At 34.0% G+C, this 20,789-nt stretch overlaps 1 protein-coding gene across 1 annotated transcript in view; it reads right to left on the minus strand.

The window, feature by feature from the left end:
- The window catches only part of ROBO1 (roundabout guidance receptor 1), a 945,902-nt gene that overhangs the window by 113,435 nt on the left and 811,678 nt on the right, over positions 1–20,789 (minus strand).

Below are 20,789 nucleotides of genomic sequence, written 5' to 3' on the forward strand. Positions count from 1 at the left end.
TTTAATTCATTTAATTTAATTAATGAATTAATTTAATTCATGTAATGTTTTTGGTGGGGAAGGGGATAGATGAAATCAATTACTCATGAATATATTTAATACTTTCAATAGTCATATGGTTTTCCAAGGACAAACTCCATTACTGTATATTTATGGAGGCTTTGACCTCACTCCTAGTAAGAAAGAAACAATGGATAGGGAGAAGAAAGAAAAGAATGGAGGAAAGGGGGAAGGAAGTAAAGGAGGGATGGAAAGAGGGAAAAGAAATGGGGGGGTGCTGGGCCAGATCAGTGGCGCAAGTGGTAGGGCGTTTGCCTTCCATGTGCTAACCTAAGAAGAAACTTGGTTCATTCCCTGGCATTTCATATGGTCCCCCGAGACAGGAACAATTTCTGCGCACATAGCCAGGAGTAACCCCTGAGAGTCACTGCTGTGGCCCAACAACCAAAAAAAAAAACAAAAAACAAAAAAAACAAAAAAAAAAAAAAAAAAGAGTTGAGGGGGGAAGGGTGAAGGAAGGTTGGAAAGAAGTGGAGAGAAGAAAGAAGGTAGGAAAGTGGAAAGGAAGGGAGGAGGAAGGTTTTCTTTTTACTATAAATTAAAAACATTGCATTTAATATTTATACAGACAGGACCATATTGCTTTAAAATGACTAAACCACTTTATTTCAACCCAGACAACCAAGCTACATATGGTGGCCAAATCTTTATGTAGTAGAGCAAAACATAAACAGAACATCTTTACTTCCTGTGAGCTTAAAAACTGCACTTTAGGGGCCAGAGAGATAGCATAGAGGCAGGGCATTTGCCTTGCATGCTGAAGGATGGTGGTTCGAATCCCGGCATCCTATATGATCCCTTGAGCCTGCCAGGAGCAATTTCTGAGGGTAGAGCCAGAAGTAACCCCTGAGCACAGCTGGGTGTGACTTAAAAAACAAAAACAAAAAAAACCCAAACCAAAAGAACTGCAATTTAGTAGTTTTAGTTTTAAAAATGATTGCTAGTTCTCCATATTTCATTTTAAAATTATTCAAGGGCATTTTTCTTAATTCTTTATTATTATAACTACAACAATGTTTGCATATAGTGGACAAAGTGTTTTTGTTGAAAGTAAAATGCTTTTATATATAGATAAAATCTAGTCTACAATATAAAGAACAATTCTAATGGTAACATAGGTACTATAAGATATATCAATAATTTCTTATTGTTTTCATTACTTAAGTTTCAAATATAATTATACAAAGAAAAAAATTAATGTTATACAAAAAAAATAGTAGCAGCCTTGTTCATATCTTGTGAACATTCGATTTTTGTTCTTTCAAGAGAGGAGACAGATTGGAAAAATGAAGACTTATGGGTGGATGGATGGATGGATGGATGGATGGATGGATGGATGGACGAATGAAGAGTTGTATGTATATACAAATTGATTCATGAATGAACAGATGAATGTATGGGCATACATGTGCATACTGTTAGTAAGGTAGAATCTTTTATTGGGAGGCAACATTATTTTGTTTTGAGACCATAATATCTATGCTTAGGGATATTATTGGCACTTTGCTCAGGGATCAGTCCTGGAAGTGTTTGGGAACCAACTTTGCTCCTAGGGTTAGAACTCAGGTTATACATGGCAAATACAAAATTTGACCCAATTTACTGTCTCTCAATCCCTAAGCACAAAACCAGGTATAAGAACCAAGTAGTAGGAAATACAGCCCCCAAATAAACATACAAATAAAAAACCCCAAACAGTGTGAATTTGTAAGGAGTGCCTCTCCTATCTTGTTAAGTATTATCAAGAGAAAAACTAGGGCCGGAGAGGTGGTGCTAGAGGTAAGGCGTCTGCCTTGTGAGTGCTAGCCTAGGACAGACTGCAGTTCTATCCCCTGGTGTCCCATATGGTCCCCCAAGCCAGAAGTGACTTCTGAGCCCATAGCCAGGAGTAGTAACCCCTGTGAGTCAAATGGGTGTGCCCCCCAATAAAAAGAGAACAACTAAAACAGGGTATTTCAGTTGTAAGGAAAGCACTCTACTTTCCTACCCAAAGTTGCTTTAAAAAAAATTCTGCAGCATGTGGACTCAACTTTTAGTTTTTTTCTTTAGTATAACCTATAGGAAACTGTTCCATATTATAATAACTAAAAAGTTCACTAATGGGGCCAACAGCTCAGGAAAATGTAATCTGTGCCCACCGTCAAAATATGTTTTAATTATATTCTTAAATGTCACTTTCCTCCCTGTCTGAGCTCAGGGAAGAGAAGCATATCTAATTCCTCTTTATGATCTTAATGCATGTGAGAATGCCTCATAAATTGTATGTTTCTGTGGAGGAAAGCAACTTGCCCAGTAACACAAAACAAGTTGGAACAGGGCTAAGATTTTAGGGAAGGTATGTGTTATTGGTTGCTTAAGATGTACAAATAACCAGACATGCACAGCTCAGAACACTTTTGTCAAAATCACTGTTTAGTAAACTTAACCTTAAAGACATGAATTTATAAGATCCATAGCATCAGTAGCAAGATATTTAGTTCATTTAAAATAAGTCCCATTATAGTCTTTTGTTATATATCTTCTTAGAACCCTCAATGAAACATTTTCTAAACATTAAAGAAACAAAATCAAATCGTCCCTCTACAAACAAACCAAAATGAAAGTGACTCTGTGACTTTTCCCACCTCTCACCAGTACTTCACACACATAAGGAAAGTATTTAACCACTGAGTGCTACATTCTGCACCTCTTGTCCCTTACATTTGTTATAAGGGAGTTAGGTGACATAAAATGTGCCTCTAGACAGTTCTTATTGGTTTTTTAAGTTTTAAAGGACCTTTTACCATTGGCCTTAGAATACTGAACTAGGAAGGACTGAGAGGGAAAGGTAAGGAAAAAGGAAGTAATGGGAACAGGGGCCCAGGACTTCATCACATTAGTAGCGCACAGTGGTGGGTGGTAGAGCGATACATCCAAATTGCAGAATCAGCAACAGGAAAGATGAAAATCCAAATCACAAGAACCAAACTTAAAAATGTGTCATTCAAGGAAGCATGCTTAGGGGAGGGGTGCAGTAGGGAACCTTGCAGAGAAGTTGACACTGGTTGTGGTATTGGTGCTGAGAACATGGTATGCCTAAAACTAAACTATAAATCATTTTATAAATCAGTGTCTTAATAAAAAATAAAAATTAATATAAAACAAAAACATTGAACTTCTTATCTCTTTGCTTCAGAATCTAGTTTGAATGCCCAGACTTTGAAACTCAGTTGAACTAGAAAGCCTGTCTCGAGTACAGGTGTGGGTAGGTTGGAGAGGAGGGAGATCTGGGAAATTGGTGGTGGGAATCTTGCACTGGTGAAGGGGGGTGATCTTTATATGACTGTAATCATACAACTACAATCATATTTGTAATCATGGTGTGTAAATAAATATAATAAAAATTTTAAAAATTAATTTCTAAAAGAACTAACTGAGAGAACAAATGAGAATCACAGCAAAAAAGAAGAAAATGTTAAGGATACTTTAATATTCATTTTGTTTTAATATCTAATTATGTGAATTATAGGATAAAATTTGACTTCAAGAATAATTTTATGTGGCACAGAGATAGATACTAGAGAGACAGTGCAGGAGTTAATGTACTGTTGCCTATGAATAGGTGGGTTGGGTCCCACACCCTGCATAAGGACCCAGAAGCACTGCCTGGGGGTAATTCCAGAGCAGAAACACTACTAGTCCCTAAGTATAACTGGGTGTTGTCCAAATTTCCTCTCCTCCCATAAAGATTACTTCTTAAAATATCTGAATATGTAGAACAATGAATATCAAAGAATGATAAAATACTTTTCAGTACAGCTTTAAAATAACACAGCCCTAATTTGCTTTTGCCAATCTGAAATATATGGGAATGTAGAGTTTTAAATCAGTTTGCTTATACACATGCAGAGCTCCAATTAACATTATATATTGCATCCCAAAGCTATTATATTTTAAAATCAACCACATGGATGGAGAATGTGGGGGGACTTTAATTAAGAGAGTTATGAAAGGACAGCCAGAAGATTCTCAAGACTGAAATTCCAATGGCGAGATGAGTGGGAGGAAATGATAAGTGAGGTGAAGCAAATCAAAGAAAACGATGAAACCTTCAAGTGTATGTACTATACATTTATTACTGGAATCCCCATTATTTACTCTAATTGGCTCATTCTTAGATTTTTTTTTTTTAGTTACTTAATCTACTAGGAGTCATTAATGCTTTGGGAGCACATACCTCACTTTGGTTCTACATAGAAATAGGAACTTTCTGTTCCATAAAATTTATATTACAGCATCTTTGTAAAATCACATGTCACAAGGAAAAAAAAACAATAGGACTTTTGCCAATATTTTCTGGTATTGAATGTAAACAAATGCTAATAGTCTTGACTACCCTGGCAAGTGTTCAGGAAGGACATGTTGCTTTTATGAATGAGGTCATCATCACCTTTTAAAAATGAATATGCAATAGAACTAAAAAATAACATTTATTAGAATTATTTCTGTATTTATAATCTCTATATGATGAAAAATCTAAAAAATACATTGAAAAGATTGAAAGATACATTAAACTTATAAACCACTTTACATGAAAAAGTATTTTTCTCAGATAATGATAGCAACAATATTAATCATCGATAGCTAAATCAAGTCAAACAAATGGTATCATTATGGGGCCAGAGACATAGTATAGGTCGGGTTTAAAGCATTGTTTCGCAGAAGTAATCCCTAAACCCTGCTGGGTCACCCCCTAAAAAATAAGTTGCAACTAAATTTTTTCATCCAAGATATTATTTGCCAATACTACCTAGACCAGAAAAAAATTCAAAATCAAAATATGTGTAACCATTTCTTAAAATATCTAGTTTCCAAGTATGGCCATGATGTCACTGGAGCAGAGCTACATGGACCAGGTGGGTACTCAGAATTCCAGTACACTGTATTCTAAACCCTAGCATTAAGCCATGGATCTAGTAGGCTCAGTATCACTGGGAATGTCACAGGGCACCTTGAACACCACTTGGAAAATAAATAATACAGGAAACTTCCAAAAACCAAGTAATCCTTCAAATTGATCCCAAAATTACATATCCTAAACATGGGCCTAACTATCCTTTTTTAGGGGGCACACCTGGTGGTGCTCATGGTTATTCCTGGCTCTGTGTTCAATAATTAATCTCAGCAGCTCATGAGATCACATGGGATGCCAGAGACCAACCAAAATAGATGTACAATAGCTTCACTGTACTATTATTACTCCTATTCCCTGACTGTCTCTTAATATATACATGCAACTCTAGACAAGGTAGTCATTTTTGTAACTTAGCTTTTCATCTTTGTTTGTTTATTTGTTTGGTCACACCTGGTGGCACTCAAGGGATACTACTGGTTCTGCACTCAAAAATTATACCTGACAGGCTCAGGGTGTCATATAGGATGTCGAGAATTGAATCCATGCCAGCCTCGTGCAAGAGATGCCCTACCTGCTATCACTCTAGCCCCTATTTTTTCATCTTTAAAATGGGGATGCCATTATTAGATATATTCAGAAACATTACAAGGATTATAGAAAATAAATCATATAGAAACCTTAGGCAATGCCGGAATGTTTGTCATCATCTTTACTATCATTACCATCATCGTTATATTACATTTAGTCAAATTTATAGAATTTCTTTTAAACTATTGGATAATATAGCTATAATTGGTTTCTGCCAGAAAAAAACTACTTGCATCATTGCAGCAAAGCCTTAGAAACGATTATTTGCTACAGAATGGTGATTGTCTATGAGAACAATCATGCTCCAGTTCCCTGGAGATAACTTTGGCTCTACACTTGGTGATAGTGATGGAGGGGCAGGTTCCTACTATGTGAGTAAAAGCCTCAGGCTGTTGTAAATAGCCTGCAGTGCAAAAAGAATACCCCTATAATAAAAAATTATCTGACTCAAAATATCCACTGACTCAAAATAAGAATATTATTCTTAATATGGCCTCTGGTTGAAAGGAAACTGCTGAATTCAAATGAACAAAAAGGGGGAAAAATAGAAAGTCATGTTAAATTAGATGTATAACAAAATTTATTCCAGTTTGAAAAGCATTGCTTATACTTTCTGTACAGTAAAAATGTAATACATAAACCCCCTAATCTGGAACACACACACACACACACACACACACACACCATCCATAAAATAATTTAATTATAAACTGTTATATTTCTTTCCACTCTTACTATCAGTTATGGTTAAAGATCTCAAAGTTTATAGTAATAATATAAAAGACTACTGTACACACTTTTTCCTAACTTAAAGAAACTTATTTTCCCAGAGAGATAATAGAGACAGAACTTGAGCAATAAATGAAAAAAAATGAACAAACAAACATACATAGTAGGGCAAAGACATGGAGCTGTTTACTTCTTAAAAGTGGATGCAAATGTCAAATTTCTATAAATTCAAACAGAATTTATCACTATTTAAATAGCCACAAGTACAACTAAAAAGAAGTCCAAATTCTATTCCCTATCTTCACAAATGTGAACTACCTAATGGACGTTTTTTCTTGTTCCCTTAAAGAACAGAAAGTGTGTGTGTGTGGGGGGGGGGCAATATGACCATAGAATTAAAACTCAAACATAGCACACCAGCTTTCAAGTGGTGCTCCTTTAAATAATCACCAATTTAAGGCAGATAAAGATACCAATGATAAAAGATTTCGTTGTCCATTCTCAATCTTAGAGCCCCTTCATAAGCTGTTTGACATTTCCTCTCTACACATTAAAGAAACCTATGTTGAGCACATACAAAACACTATCAATATGAAAATAGTCTGATTTAAAACAAGTTCGGAAATACTTCATAGCAGGCCTCTTCCTGCAGCTGGGTCTGACAGCCAAATTGTAAACCTATCAAAAGGAGTTTTTATAATGAACAGACACAATGTTAAACACTGCACTGCAGCAGCACTATTTCAATTAACATAATCCGGGTAGTGGAGAAGCAGAATTTGTTAAGCTTTCAGACAATATGTTGGCATCTAGCCTATGTCAAAAACCCAAGGCTGAGTTTCTCCTTCCTCATTACCATGTACCTTACCAGCCCACAGTGGTAACCACATTAGAAGCCCACATTTCCATAAGCTCTAGACAGTGCTTAAAGGGGAGCCTCAGCTATATACATACTTGATGAAAACAAAACAAAAAGGAGTCCCAGTGGGCTTGCTCTTTTTGGAGGAAGGAGACAGCAGAGGAAAAGGAGATGAAGGTAGGAAGGAATTTTAAAGCCTCGAAGTATTTTTCTTTGGAACCGAGTCAGATTTAAAAAAAGGTTTTAGAGACAGTGAAAAATGGTAACATACTGATATACAGGATAAATAACGTGCATTTATTTTTTTTGTCCCTTCTAGGAAACTATAAATGACTGTTTACCTTACGGGTACTAGTCATCTCTACACCTAAATACTTTTCTGAAGCAGGAGGGGAAAAAAATCCCTGTATAAAGCTTTCATGTCCTTTAGTGATGTCTATTGGGCCATTAAAAAAAAATGCAGATAAAAGATGAAGCTTTTCAACCTAGAGTACACAGAGTCACTATAATCCTGATGAAACTACAATCAAAAATGCTTATTTTCAGACTGTAAGAAATTCTTAGCTTTGCCCACATTGAAGCATGCTTTCCTGGAAAAAGTAAACAAAGTTAGCTTTTTTGTCTGGTTATTCTATATGTACAGCTTATTCTGCAATCACTGCTTAAAATCAGAAATACAGATGAACTTAAAATGAACTTCTTGGTATGTCTTTATTTTCTACCCTAAAGCAAGTCAGATGATTTGCAGTATCTGTTACACAGATTTTCTTTTTCCAAGCATCACTCTTACAATGTTATCCATACACCTTTCGGTTAACATTCTAAACCAACTGGGGCTAATTAACTGGTTTGGCTACACAAAATCTTTTCTGCTTTTAATTACATTAACCTAATGTGACTTGAATTCAGCAGACCAAAAATGAAACCACTAATTATATTAAGGGCTTCAAAGATGATTCTGAATTGCTAACAACCAAACTGTCATATAATTTATCTCATTTCCTTAAACAGATTTTGAATTCAAATTCTATGTTCTTTTCTAGAAATATTATCTCAAAACATATTGTAATAATGGATTAATAGAATACTGACTAAGAATATTAAAGGACAAAGGTATTTAAATAATAGAAGACATATGAAAGTCACCTTGTTTGACTCTGAGCAATTGTGGAATATTTAATTCTGAGTTTATTAGAAAACAAAGGCACAAATTATGTTGCTTTGTGGCAGTAAATATTTGACAAACTCTACTTATGAAGTGAAAAATTTTAAAAAGTATGGGTTGAACATCCATTTCTTAACATTAAGATATACATTGTACTAAACCCTAAAACAACAAATTAATCAAACATTGCACAAAATAGTTTTAGGGTTAAATACCAATAATAATGACTTGATTTAATGTGTGAAATCAGATTCTTCCCTGCTGCTTTCATACAGTTTTGTGAAGTAAATTAAATAAAAGGTTTGGGTAACAGTTTATGTATAGTCCTTTAAAAATTCACCACCATCTCTCCTTGGACGTACTGTCTCTTCATAGCAAGGTGTCAATTTTACCAGGACCTTTGACCTACTGTAGAGAAATCATGCTGCTGTGAACCAGAGAAGAAGTGCTTTGCTTGGGTTTAAGACTTCATAATGACAATGAGATGCAGGCACCCCAGATGGTCAGATATAGCCCCCAGACATTGAACTCAGTGAAATAAACTGCAGGACAGTTTTGGATAATCCCCAAGGACTCCTTTCAACAGAGATTTTTAAGGAGAAGTCATGATAACAGCTTTTAGTTTGCTTTAAAATTTAACATTGACTCCACAAAAATAACAAAAACAACCCCCCATGCCTCCCTAGATTATGTTCAAACAGGGAAGAAAGGGGAGATACTGCATAATATTTATTAGTTTCCCATCTGATTACAAAACCCATAATACGACCAGATTAAAGCATGCATATTTTCTAACATACACTATACTAATTTTTCCAAATATAAAATCTTTCTGAAATTATAGTTAAGTAGTGGGGAGACATGAATCATTACAACGAGGTGGTGTTTGGATACAAAGGCAAACTTTTTATTAGGGGTTACCTAATTTAAAAAAGCACATAAGCTGATCAAATAAATATAATATATGCATGAAAACACAACTTTAGGGGGTCTGGAGTGATAAGATAGAGGCTAAGGCACTTTACTTGCACACAGCAACCAGGTTTGAACCTAGAAATCCCATATAGTCTCCTATGATACCTCCCCCTCCCCCTACCATGTGATTTTGAAATACAGAGACAGGAGCAGTACCTATCACTGGTTGTAGCACCAAAGTAAATTAAAAAAACAATGAAATAAAATAAATACATCTTTAGGTGGACCTCCAGATTGTCTACAATGCTAATACATTGACATTAACCAGGTGGATTATAAACCCAGTATTTTGCTATATACTAAACAGATGTTATGACATATGGTAAGCTATATCTGAAAAATAAAAAATTACAATTATTTAATAAGTATATCATTCTTTGTTTTCATTTCCTTCAAGAAGTTTGAAATGTGATAAATGTATTGAACATAGGAATATTTTTAAATAGTAATCAAAACAACATTTAATCATTTCTATGCTTTTGTGTGTATATGTTTGCCACACTGGCTTTTCTCAGGGGTAATTTCTTTCTCTGCACCCAGGGATTACTCCTGGTGGGCTCAGTGGGCCATATGGGGTTTCAGAGATTAAACTTAGTCCAATGTGTGCTTGGAAATCACCTTACTGTTCTACTATTTCTTCAGTCTATTTTTACTCTTCTACTAAATCCTTCATCAATAGCACCAGAGAGCTTTGAGGTACTGGGGCACAGTAGCTTGGTTTCATTTTTTTTTTCTAAATTGTATTTCTACATATGTTGAATAGTATAAATGACACACTATGTCTTCTTCGGTCATAACAGTGTTGTGGTCTTGTGCTAAATTCTGTACAAAACATTTAAATTAATTGGAATTATGATATAGTAACAAGAATTTTCACTTGAAAAAATCTAATCCCCATCGCATCCAAAATTAACCAAATACTCTGGTAGTGGCATGACTATATTTATATTGAAAAAAAAGATTAGATCAAATGTATATCTTATAACAAAAATAGCATAACCAGTAAAAGATCAATATTTTATCTTAAAGATTTAAAAATGTAAAGTATTTAAATAGACCAAACAAAATATTAAAAAATGGAAATATTCTTATTTGACAATATTTATCATGTCCATAGGTAAGTCATTATGTAAGGATGGTTAAAAGTCCTCCCTAAAATTAATTTCACGTTTTTATTAGGTATAGTTTAATATGAGGGCTTTTGAAATATTTCTGAATGTATATAGTAACAAAATGTGTATTTTGTTCTTTCTAATCCTATATTAAATAACGAACAAAAGTTCACATTTATTAATCTAAGCAACACGATACCATTCATACTTGTAAAAAGAAATTTCAGGAAATACTTTTATTCTATAATTTATGTTAATGTTTGTATAAAACTTTCCAAAATATTTAAGGCACATGGTTCCATATTTATGTCACAATGCTTTTTATTTTCATACCCACACACAGTTCTTCTAGGCTAAGTTTACTTACTTTTTCTACTTTTTTATAAAATAGTAAATAACCTATATGTTGGTTAATATTTTTTAAATAACATTTTTTCTTGTTTTGAATAACCCCCGTTGATACTCAATGGACCATGTAGTTTATGTGGGAACGGTGTTGAACTGAGGCTTTTTAAGTGAAAGGCAGGTGCTTCATCTGCTTGAGTTAGTTCCTTGGCCCATATCTGTGAAATCACTTTCCCAAAAATCTCCATCTCTTATACCTATTTAATTCTGTGTGTGTAAGGGAAGAAGAAGAGGAGGAACAAATACATAGTTTTAAATATTGTGAGGTTTACAGATTAGATAAGTTCCAGTTTCATGTTGGTCTTCAAGTGTTGTCCAGTAAATTATTACACATATCCCTAACCAATTAAATATAAAATGTGACTCAAATGAGATTGACTCTACCCTTGAGATGATTTAAACTATTAAAAACACATATGGATGCATATATTAAATATCTTTAGTATGGTCATAAAAAATTAAGCCTAGTCAGATTTCAATAACAGAGTATAAAGTTCGCATTGTAAAATTACTAATTTAGCATCCATATTAAGCAAAGCCTAATTCTTTTTTTAGCAAACTTCTCAAAAAAATGTGAATAATGTTCATGGAATTTACAGACCAAAAGTATAATAAAGGATGCATATTTATTATAAAGAAAATGTAAAGATTACAAATAATAAAATAAACAAGTGACCAGTCCAGACCCCCCTTCCCCAGTGACATTCAAAGTTTGAGTATCACAAGGAGAAAAATCATAACTTTGTTGTAGGTCTTTCAACTATCTCCTTAAGAGTGAGATTGAGAAGAAAAATCACAATTGGGATCTCTCATTGCATCCCATATTTGCTTGGTCTATACGCATACAAGAGAACATGATCCAATTTCATTTGTTTGCTGGTACACTTTACAATGCCATTTAAAAACCAACATGATTCCAGCCACAAGTTTAAACACACTTGATCATCAGAGAGAAGCAACAAGAGACTCATGCCGAAAAAGCAATTATCCCAGTGGGAACACGTGGCTCTCTCCACAGCTTGGGGAGTTGCCAGCTGAGAACACAGGCCCTGGAGAATTACTGCCTAGGACAGGCAGCTGTATTTCTCTGTTACAGTCATCACTCCTCCTAAACTTCACATTTCTTTCTCAAAGCAATTTAAAAATTGGTAGTTGGCTGTTTGCTGCTGCAAATGCACACCTATGATAATTTGATTATAGACTACATCAGAAAGTGCTGTACTGCTAATTGCAGGCAAATGGGTGATACCCTGCGAAGAGAGGCAGAGTTAATTTAGAGAAAGACTTTCTTTGCGAAGGCAGTAATTATTACCTTTCTAGAAATCTATCTCTTTTATCTGAGCAGATGACCATTATAGAAGCCCTAATTTTAACAAGATATAACAGAAAAAATAACACAGTACGTACACACAAACACACACACACACACACACACACACGTATTTTGCTTGTTTAAATATAGCTCAAAGTCTATAGAAATACTTGGGTTTATCGTTTTCTTTAGAGCTTCCTTTTGGGCTCAGAGTTATATAGTCTAAAGTGATCAACCAAGAAGCCCTCTCTAATTTATAGTCCCTCCAACCAGAAGCAGATGATTGCTGAGTGCTGGTAAAATGGTGAGCAGATGAAACAGTTAAGTCTTTTAGCTAATTCCCCAAGTGTCTGTTTCCCAAGTCATTAAGTTCAGAACCCAAAAGTGAATCCTAGAAAAAGAAAGCAATATAAATAGTTGTTGGGTGAAGAATAGTCTCTGCTCAATCACTCTTAAAAAATAAACAGGGGTTGATTTTTATCTTTCTAAAGATACTGGGCATTACATGTTAGTCTTCTAACCTGCATCTAAAATTAATTTAGCTCAGAGCTATTAAAATTAATGTAGTAGTTTCTTCACAGTGTCATGAGACAATGTCCTGCTGTTTTAAAGATAAAAATAAAGTCTTAAGGGGCAATTTACACTTTCCATAAAATCAGTTTTGCATTTTATCATACTACCTGGTTAGAATTTCGAAGTTACATACAGTTTCAGTTAAGATGGCATGAAATAAAAACCTATGGAAGAATTATAACCATACTCCAGAAATAAAGATGACAAATACTCCTAATATTTAAAAGCAGAAAACCTCATTTTAAACACTTGGACTTTTGACATACAATTGTACCAGCTGAAAATATTTTTCAAGAAATAAATGCTCCCTTTTTCCTCAAGGAGTTCATATGCTGAAGTTCTTCTCTGTAGTTTATATCCAGTGTGAGAAGTTTCTTCTCCACCAAATGCCTTGCTAGGATAATGCCTTTTCCAGAGAATAATTTGTTAGACTTGAAATTTATTCTGAAGATGATATATAACCATGGTGGTTAAAGTTATATAAAGTTTGGGTATGCAAGAGATTCAAGGTTCAAAAATTCAAAATTAAGTTACAGTAAGTTGGGGAGAGGGATCACTTAAGGCTACTAATGAAGATTCTATACAAGTATGAGCTTGTATAGAATTTACATCCCTAAATAAAGACATAAATTGAAGTAAATACTGATTATCATTCTGTGGTATTTTAATCCCAAAGAGTCAAGGAGGGCAAGTAGAAACTTGGTAGTGACAAGCTTAATTGATTATTCAGAAGTCAGAGATCATCAAATCAGGGTCAGAAATCCAATATCTATATGGCCAGTTGCTTTCATCTCATTTATTGATCATAAGACCAAAGCTAGAGAATCTGTGGCTGGCCCATTTGTTTGGCAACTTTGTGCTTCATTTCACAAGAGAGATATAAAAAGACAGATACTCTATCTCTTCTCCAAAATAGCACCCATTGAAATTAATGAAATATATTTACATACTTCCTAACTGGAAAGCAAGTAGGACAATATACAGATGTGAGACAGAGAGCATAAAATTGAGAAACAAGTTTGATCTAAAGCATAACAGAAAAGGTTTTGGTGAGTTACATTAACCTTGAAAACAACCCACACATTTATTTCTTAGAACTCATGATGAACTTAGGAACAAAACTAAAAGTACTTGTATTTCTGTAGTTAATTGTAGTTAAAATGTATTTTAAAACTGTTTGCAGTAATCTTTGCTTGGAACAGTCTTTCCCGGTCATAAGTGAACTGTTTATCTAGCCAAACAAATAAACAAACAAAAAAAACCACACTGGTCAGAAAATGCAGCGCAAAATGTAATATTGATGTTAAGGATTTTACTGTTTTAAATTTCTACTACCCTGAAGCCTACAAGTTTTATTTTCGAACAGAGATAAAATCGAGAGCTCAGTGAGTCCAAGGTTTCTTGTATGCAAATCTAAGTTGAAGGTTGTAGCATCAAGGGAAGGCTCTAGTGGAGATGATTTTTATGTAAATAAATAGAAAATAAATAGCTTCATCTTTTTTAATGTCTCTGTTCTGCATAGTCCATAATTTCTCTGATATCAAGGATATTGTCTGATTTTTAGTGTTTGGCATTCTCCAAAGGGAATACACATAGTCAAAATTGTCACAATCAGAACAATCAGAAATGGACAAGTTTATTGTAGTTCAAACATCATCTTTCTAGAAAAAAGGGTTGATATTTAGAATTTATGCCAGAAGTACGTTTTCACATTTTAATGTGACATATTTAAATTCTAAGACTTATATGCAAAAAAATCATAAATGTAAAATTATTTAATTACATGAAAACTTTAAAGAACTTAACTGAAAAAGCCTAATATCTAAAATAAAAGATGCTCTAAATAAAAAAATGCCTGCAAGTTCCCTAATAAACATAAAAATACATGAGTGCATCTGTGAAAACTTTTATATGATATACTAATGTATTTAACAACATTCTCAATGATTATTGCTAAGTTTGATAACTGTGTCATATGCATATTGCAACATTTATGGCATGGTTGACATCATCTTTTTATCTTATAACTTTGTCACAAGGGAGGCATATTTTAATTTTAGGGGTTAAAGAAAATGAAGACTAAGAAAGTATCAGAAATTCTCCAGATAATTTAGTATATGTCCTGAAACACACAGTCTGCATAGATCTAAAACAGTTTGTGTGCTTTCACGAACAGGCAACAAGATCTCATGTTTGCTTCTCATGGCCCGATTACAAGTTAGCCTGATCTCGTAAATGTACATCTCCTAAGCCTCAATGGCTGGAAAAAGAAATAGGTGCTATTGGTGGACCTCCCTGAGTGTGTTAGATTGATGGCCCTCCTTCCAACTGCACTCCACATTTAAGCCTAGATTATCTGGATAACCAATCTAATTGCCATTAATTCATCTAGCTGCCAGTGGGAAAAGCACATGTTAATGCATGTGTTCTTTGTAGGACAAATTAAGTTAAATATCTTACATTAGTTTCTATACAGAGGACAACTCCTCGTTTTCCATATAAACATTCACTTATTATTGCGGTAAGTTTAAAATCGAAACAGAATATTTATAAGCTTCCCTAAGAAAGAAGAGGGAGTTTGACACTCTCTTTTATAAGCATGATGCATGGAGTAATCTAGAGATATGATGAATTTAGGTGAGCGAAGAGTGACACCATGAATGTGAAAAGGCAAAGAAATAAGGAATAATGGATTCTTTAGTAAATTACACTTTATCCCGTCAAGGAGACTAATTTCCATGATTTTAACCTGTATTATGAAGATTGAATTTAACTGCTCTTGAAATTTTCCATCATACAAGATAGGCTCTTAAAGGTAACTTAAATATATGACTGTTTCTAAAGTGATCAGTCTTTAAAGCTTCTTGATCACCTAGATACGTAAGATTTTTAAAGAAGAAAAAACCTGTGCCATCTGTTAGTGATTTTGTTAATGCACACCAGATTATTTTATGTGTACAATTTATCATATTATTAAATTTTCAGAGTTTAGGGAGATGAAAATCGAAATGGTCAGATGTTCCCAATAGAATATTAGTGCTTTTTTTTTTTAACAGCCAGTCCTTAAACTTAAAAAAATAAAAAATCCTAGAATTAGCATTTGATGAGAAAAGACCATCATCCTAAAATAAGTATGAGATTATCCTCTAGGAAACCATCTTCAAATTAAAGTGATAATAATGACAAGAGGGAGAAGTAAAGTCCAAGTTAGCCTTTTATAAAAACATGAAAAGGAAAAGCCAACTGATATTAAAATGCTCTAATTGAAAATGTGAAGGATTAAAATAATGTATTAAATTTTTTATATCTGTACCATGTGTTAAGGAAATGACTATCTACAAAATCAACTATACTTTGGAATCTACTATTTTCATCTTTAAATGTATAATTTATCTTGTGTGCTTCATAAAGAGAATATGTGCTATCCTAGCTAATACAAAAATTGCAAACAATTAAAAAGTTGGATTTTTAAGAACAAAGACTTCACCAAAAATTTCTGCTATCATGTACATGTTTTCCCAACCACAGGTAAGGTTTTTAAGCACTGTTTTAGGTAGGTTTTAAAACTCTGTCTTTAGAGAATCATTTCATCTGTGATTAATAGAACATAGAAAATAAAATAAGCTGGTTGGAATACCATCCTTGAAACCACAAAAGATTGTACCTTTAATTTGGCGAACTACTGTAACCTATAATTAAACAAAGTGTTCCCAGACAGTAGTAACATTCCACTAGTCTTTGGCTATTTGAAGAAATATAAAGGCCCAATCAAACATATCCAAGTGGTTAGAGACTGGAGGAACAAGCTGCCGCAGGAGTTTGCAATGTAAAGGAAAAACAAAGAGAAACATTTGCCAGTCAGCTTCCTATATTGGAGTACTGAACTCATCTGAAATTCCCAATATAGCCTTTGTCATTTGATCCCATATGTTTTCAATTTTCAAAGTCAAAATAGTTTTAGTTAGGATATTATATTGATAATTGTAATGAATTATGGGACACAACTCTATTTTAGCTGATTACTGAAACTTTGGAGATCCTTTCCATTTTCTTGGAAGATCTTCTCTGAAGGGTCATGGATGCTAACCAGAAGCCTAGAAATGCATCCAATTTTGGCCTAGTAAATTTTAGGAGCTGGCAGAATTCCAGATGGAATGCGATTTAAGCAGATCTCCTTAGGCACTCTTCTCTGTCTTCTCATGTTGCTTTAGCTGAAACTAACATTTGGGTGGAGTTAGATTGTGGAAGTCTAATAAAATTGGTTTGGAGGAAGTCGTTGAAAAAAAAATCACAAGGCCAGACTCCAGAGACATAAAGAACACTGACAATCAGCAGGAAGCATATAACAGGATAAAACATCAATACTGTAAGATTCCAAAACCTCTGTTCAAGATGATTTTGATTTTTCACATATGTTCCGATTTTTTTTCTCGAATGGAAGTATATAACTCTGCTTTAAGGAAATTTGAGACTTTATAGACTATTGTTTCCCAGGGTCACCAAAGACACATATATGTTAATATATGTCACCAAAGACAGTTCTATATAATATACACACCATATATAATGATTTATATATATGTATATATATGTATATTACAAGCTATACCCAGCAGTGCTCTGAATAGACAAAGAATTAGGTACGGTTTTCAAATGCAACATTTCACATGCATGCAAGGCATGTGGGCTACATCTTGAGCTCTGACTTAAATTGGAAAAAGTATTTCAAATGGTGATCTTTAGCCTTTGTACCATTATTTTGTATTCAGTAACACCTGTGCATATCTTTGGTGCAAGAGATAATTTACATGAAGTTAAAATATTTTATTAGGAATTACAATAAAGGGCCTCAAGGGATTCAGTGTCTCAAGGGACTCAAGTGTTTAGAAACACGTGAACATATCTCTGGTGCAAGAGATCATTTACATGGAGTTAAAATATTTTATTAGGAATAGCAATAAAGTGGCTCAAGGGACTCAGGGAAAATGGGCATGCAGACAATAAACTAGAGGACCTCCTAAATTATGGCATACACAAGACATATATATTTTATGTGCACTTAAAATGATCAAGATGGGGCCCAGGGAGATGGCACTACAGGATGGAGTGCATATTTTGCACGAGGTGTCAAATTAAATCCCAGACACTAAATGGTCTGTTGAATGATGCAAGAAGAACTGATTTCCACATGATGTTTCTTTCCCCACCCCAAAATAAAAAGATCAAGACATGATTTGACATAATTTTATTAGTACTGCTTATGCTTTTTATATTCATCCAATAGGTAAATCAAAAGAACTCTTTTTTATTTTTAAATTAAAATTTCTTATCTCTCAACTCTTTAAGGTATTAAATCCGCACAGAATGAACATTAACCAAACATTAAAATAGATGGACTTAAACTCTTAATTTCACATTGAAACTGTCATTGGTAGTCCTTAACTGCTTAGATTTATTTCTCAAAATTAGCCTTTTATGAACTGAAGGATTATTTTATTCTCGTAAATTTTTCAGAAAAAATCTTGACAAAGGTCTAGCTGTTAAGGAGGTTTGGTAAGAACTCAAAAAATTGGAGCACATACTGTGGATGTGGAAGCACTGAGTTCAATCCTTGGCACCATCTAGCCCCCCACTCCTCTTCAGAAGTGACTATCTTAGTCACAGTGTCAGAGAAACCTAGGGTACCACTAGATGAGGCTCCATTAGCCCAAATACATGCACAAATACACACACAAATGCATGCACATATGCAATTGGTAGAGAAAAATTAATATAAAATAATCACACAAAGTCTTTTTTTGTACAAAAAGGGAAATTGTTAAAGCCTCTATCTTAAAAGTATTATTTTCAATATTATACAAAAATAGGAATTACTGGATTGAGGACACAGGGCATTCACCAAAATTCCATGAAATGAATCTCATTGAATAATTTCCTGTGTATTTTTTGTTGTTGTTTTGGGCCACACCCAACAATGATCAAGTGTTATTCCTGGCTCTGCACTCAGGAATTACTCCTAGATGTTCTCTGGGGACCATATGGGATGCTGGGGTCAAACCCACATCAGGCCTCTTGGAAGGCAAGTGCCCTATACGCTGTACTATTTATCCAGTCCCTTTCCTGTGGATTGTTGTTCAGACACATATTAATCAAATATCAGTGTTGTTTTAAAAGGATTAAAATCATAACAAAGTGTCCTGAGAAAAATCAGAACAGAAAGAAAGAATGATGTTGAGTGATTTGTATTTTACTCTGAACTCAATACATACATTCATTAGAGGTTTCAGGACATATTAAATCCTTTGGTTCCCATCTTTTCTTATAAATAAACTTATAAACTGATACAATGAAAGTAGCTAACAGGAAGATTCATTTACTGTGAACAGAGTTGTGAATAGAAAGTGCCTCTTAAGGAGTCTTTAAGTTGGAACCTAAAATTGAGAGAAACTTGGAAGATATTAAGGTCAGAGCAATCTAGACAGAAGGAATAGGAAACATAAAGATTCTCATAAATCTGCATTTCACGGTCTTTGAATCCAAATACCATAAATAATGTAAAGCTAGAGCAACAATCAAATATTTACTAAATACTGGTTGTAATTTGAATTTTAAATTGAATTTAAAAACAATTTGCATCCTAAAACTGAGAATGCCTTCACATATTAGGACTCTTTCAGAAGATAACTTGGGTTTCACAAGGATGCCTGAAATGGCAGTGGTTTCCTTCTTCCTAATTCCCATCTCCAAATCATGGAGTTTTCAAGTATCTGTATTGATGCAAATAGCAATGCAATTTTAGATAAAAGATTTAGAATATTTCTCTAGGAAAAACGGCCTTTCTCTGCCAAGGTTTCTGATCAGAATCACAATAAATATTAAGTCCCTAAGAATGACACATAACAATAACTATTTTAGACTGAAATGAAAAGTTATGTGTGGCAGTACCTTACAAAGAATGGATGTCTTACTTAGGGCATTCAGGATTGCATTCTTATAGATTCTTTATTTGATCTTTTATTTTCCCACAATAAAGACATTCATAGGATTTGGGTGCATTTATTTAAAGTATTAAACTAAATGCTATATTTCCTTATATATATGAACATAAATGATATTATTTATTCTGAAACTATGAAATTGCTATAATATAGTTATTTCTTTTTCATCAACTTTTTTCTTTTTCTTTTTTTTTTGGTGGGGGGCCACACCCGACAGCCCTCAGAGGTTACTCCAAGCTCTGTGCTCAGAGGTAACTCCTGATAGGCTTGGGGAACAATATGGGTTCCCTGAGTGGAAGGCAAATGCTCTATCCTTGTGCTATCACTTCGGCACTATTTTTCATAAACTCTTTGTTGACGAAAATTGTTGAGAATTAAGACTGTATGGTAACCAAATTTCTAAGACCACCTATGGCTACAGCCTACCGAAGGTATCACATTTTACAGTGTCATTCAATATATTTTTTTCTTACTGGATTTCTGTAACAACACTGTCAATCAACACAGGTGCTATCAAATTAGTTTTACAGTTGGAAACAATAAAGTTTGTAGAGATTAAATTTCCATGAGGTCATCTATTTATTGTCTGCTGAAACCTAAAATTTTTATGTTTTTATAATGCCCAAGACTATTTTATCCAACTTATAGTGTTTTACTTATCACTTGAAAGACAAATACAGTAGAACAGGATGTACGTTAAGTTTTTGTAACACCCTCACTCCTATGATTTGTGTTAAATATTCATATTAACTTACACTGAATTGCAAATATAAGTCTGGTTATGAAAAAAGCCTGTTACAACCATCATTGTGTAAAAGACACAAGAATAATAATTCTGATTTAATACATAATTTTCCTTTAACCTTCACACATCAGAACGATATGTTTATTTTGTGAGAACACAAATTTAACTTCTTAGAGTCACAGTGGCATCAGCTACAATAAGTTCGCTGATTTCCTCTAAGGGAGGACAAGGGAAAAGGAAGCACCAGACATTGAACAATGAATGAAAGAAATTGGAAGAGCAGGGAAAGCACTAATCGAAGGAAGGAAGGAAGGAGGAGCAGATGGCTTAGGAAGGAGACATGTGGGAATTGGGGGGAGAAGGAAGCAATTGGC

The sequence above is a fragment of the Suncus etruscus genome, chromosome 13 (assembly GCF_024139225.1).
Source record: "Suncus etruscus isolate mSunEtr1 chromosome 13, mSunEtr1.pri.cur, whole genome shotgun sequence".
In the NCBI taxonomy this organism is placed as follows: Eukaryota; Metazoa; Chordata; class Mammalia; order Eulipotyphla; family Soricidae; genus Suncus; species Suncus etruscus.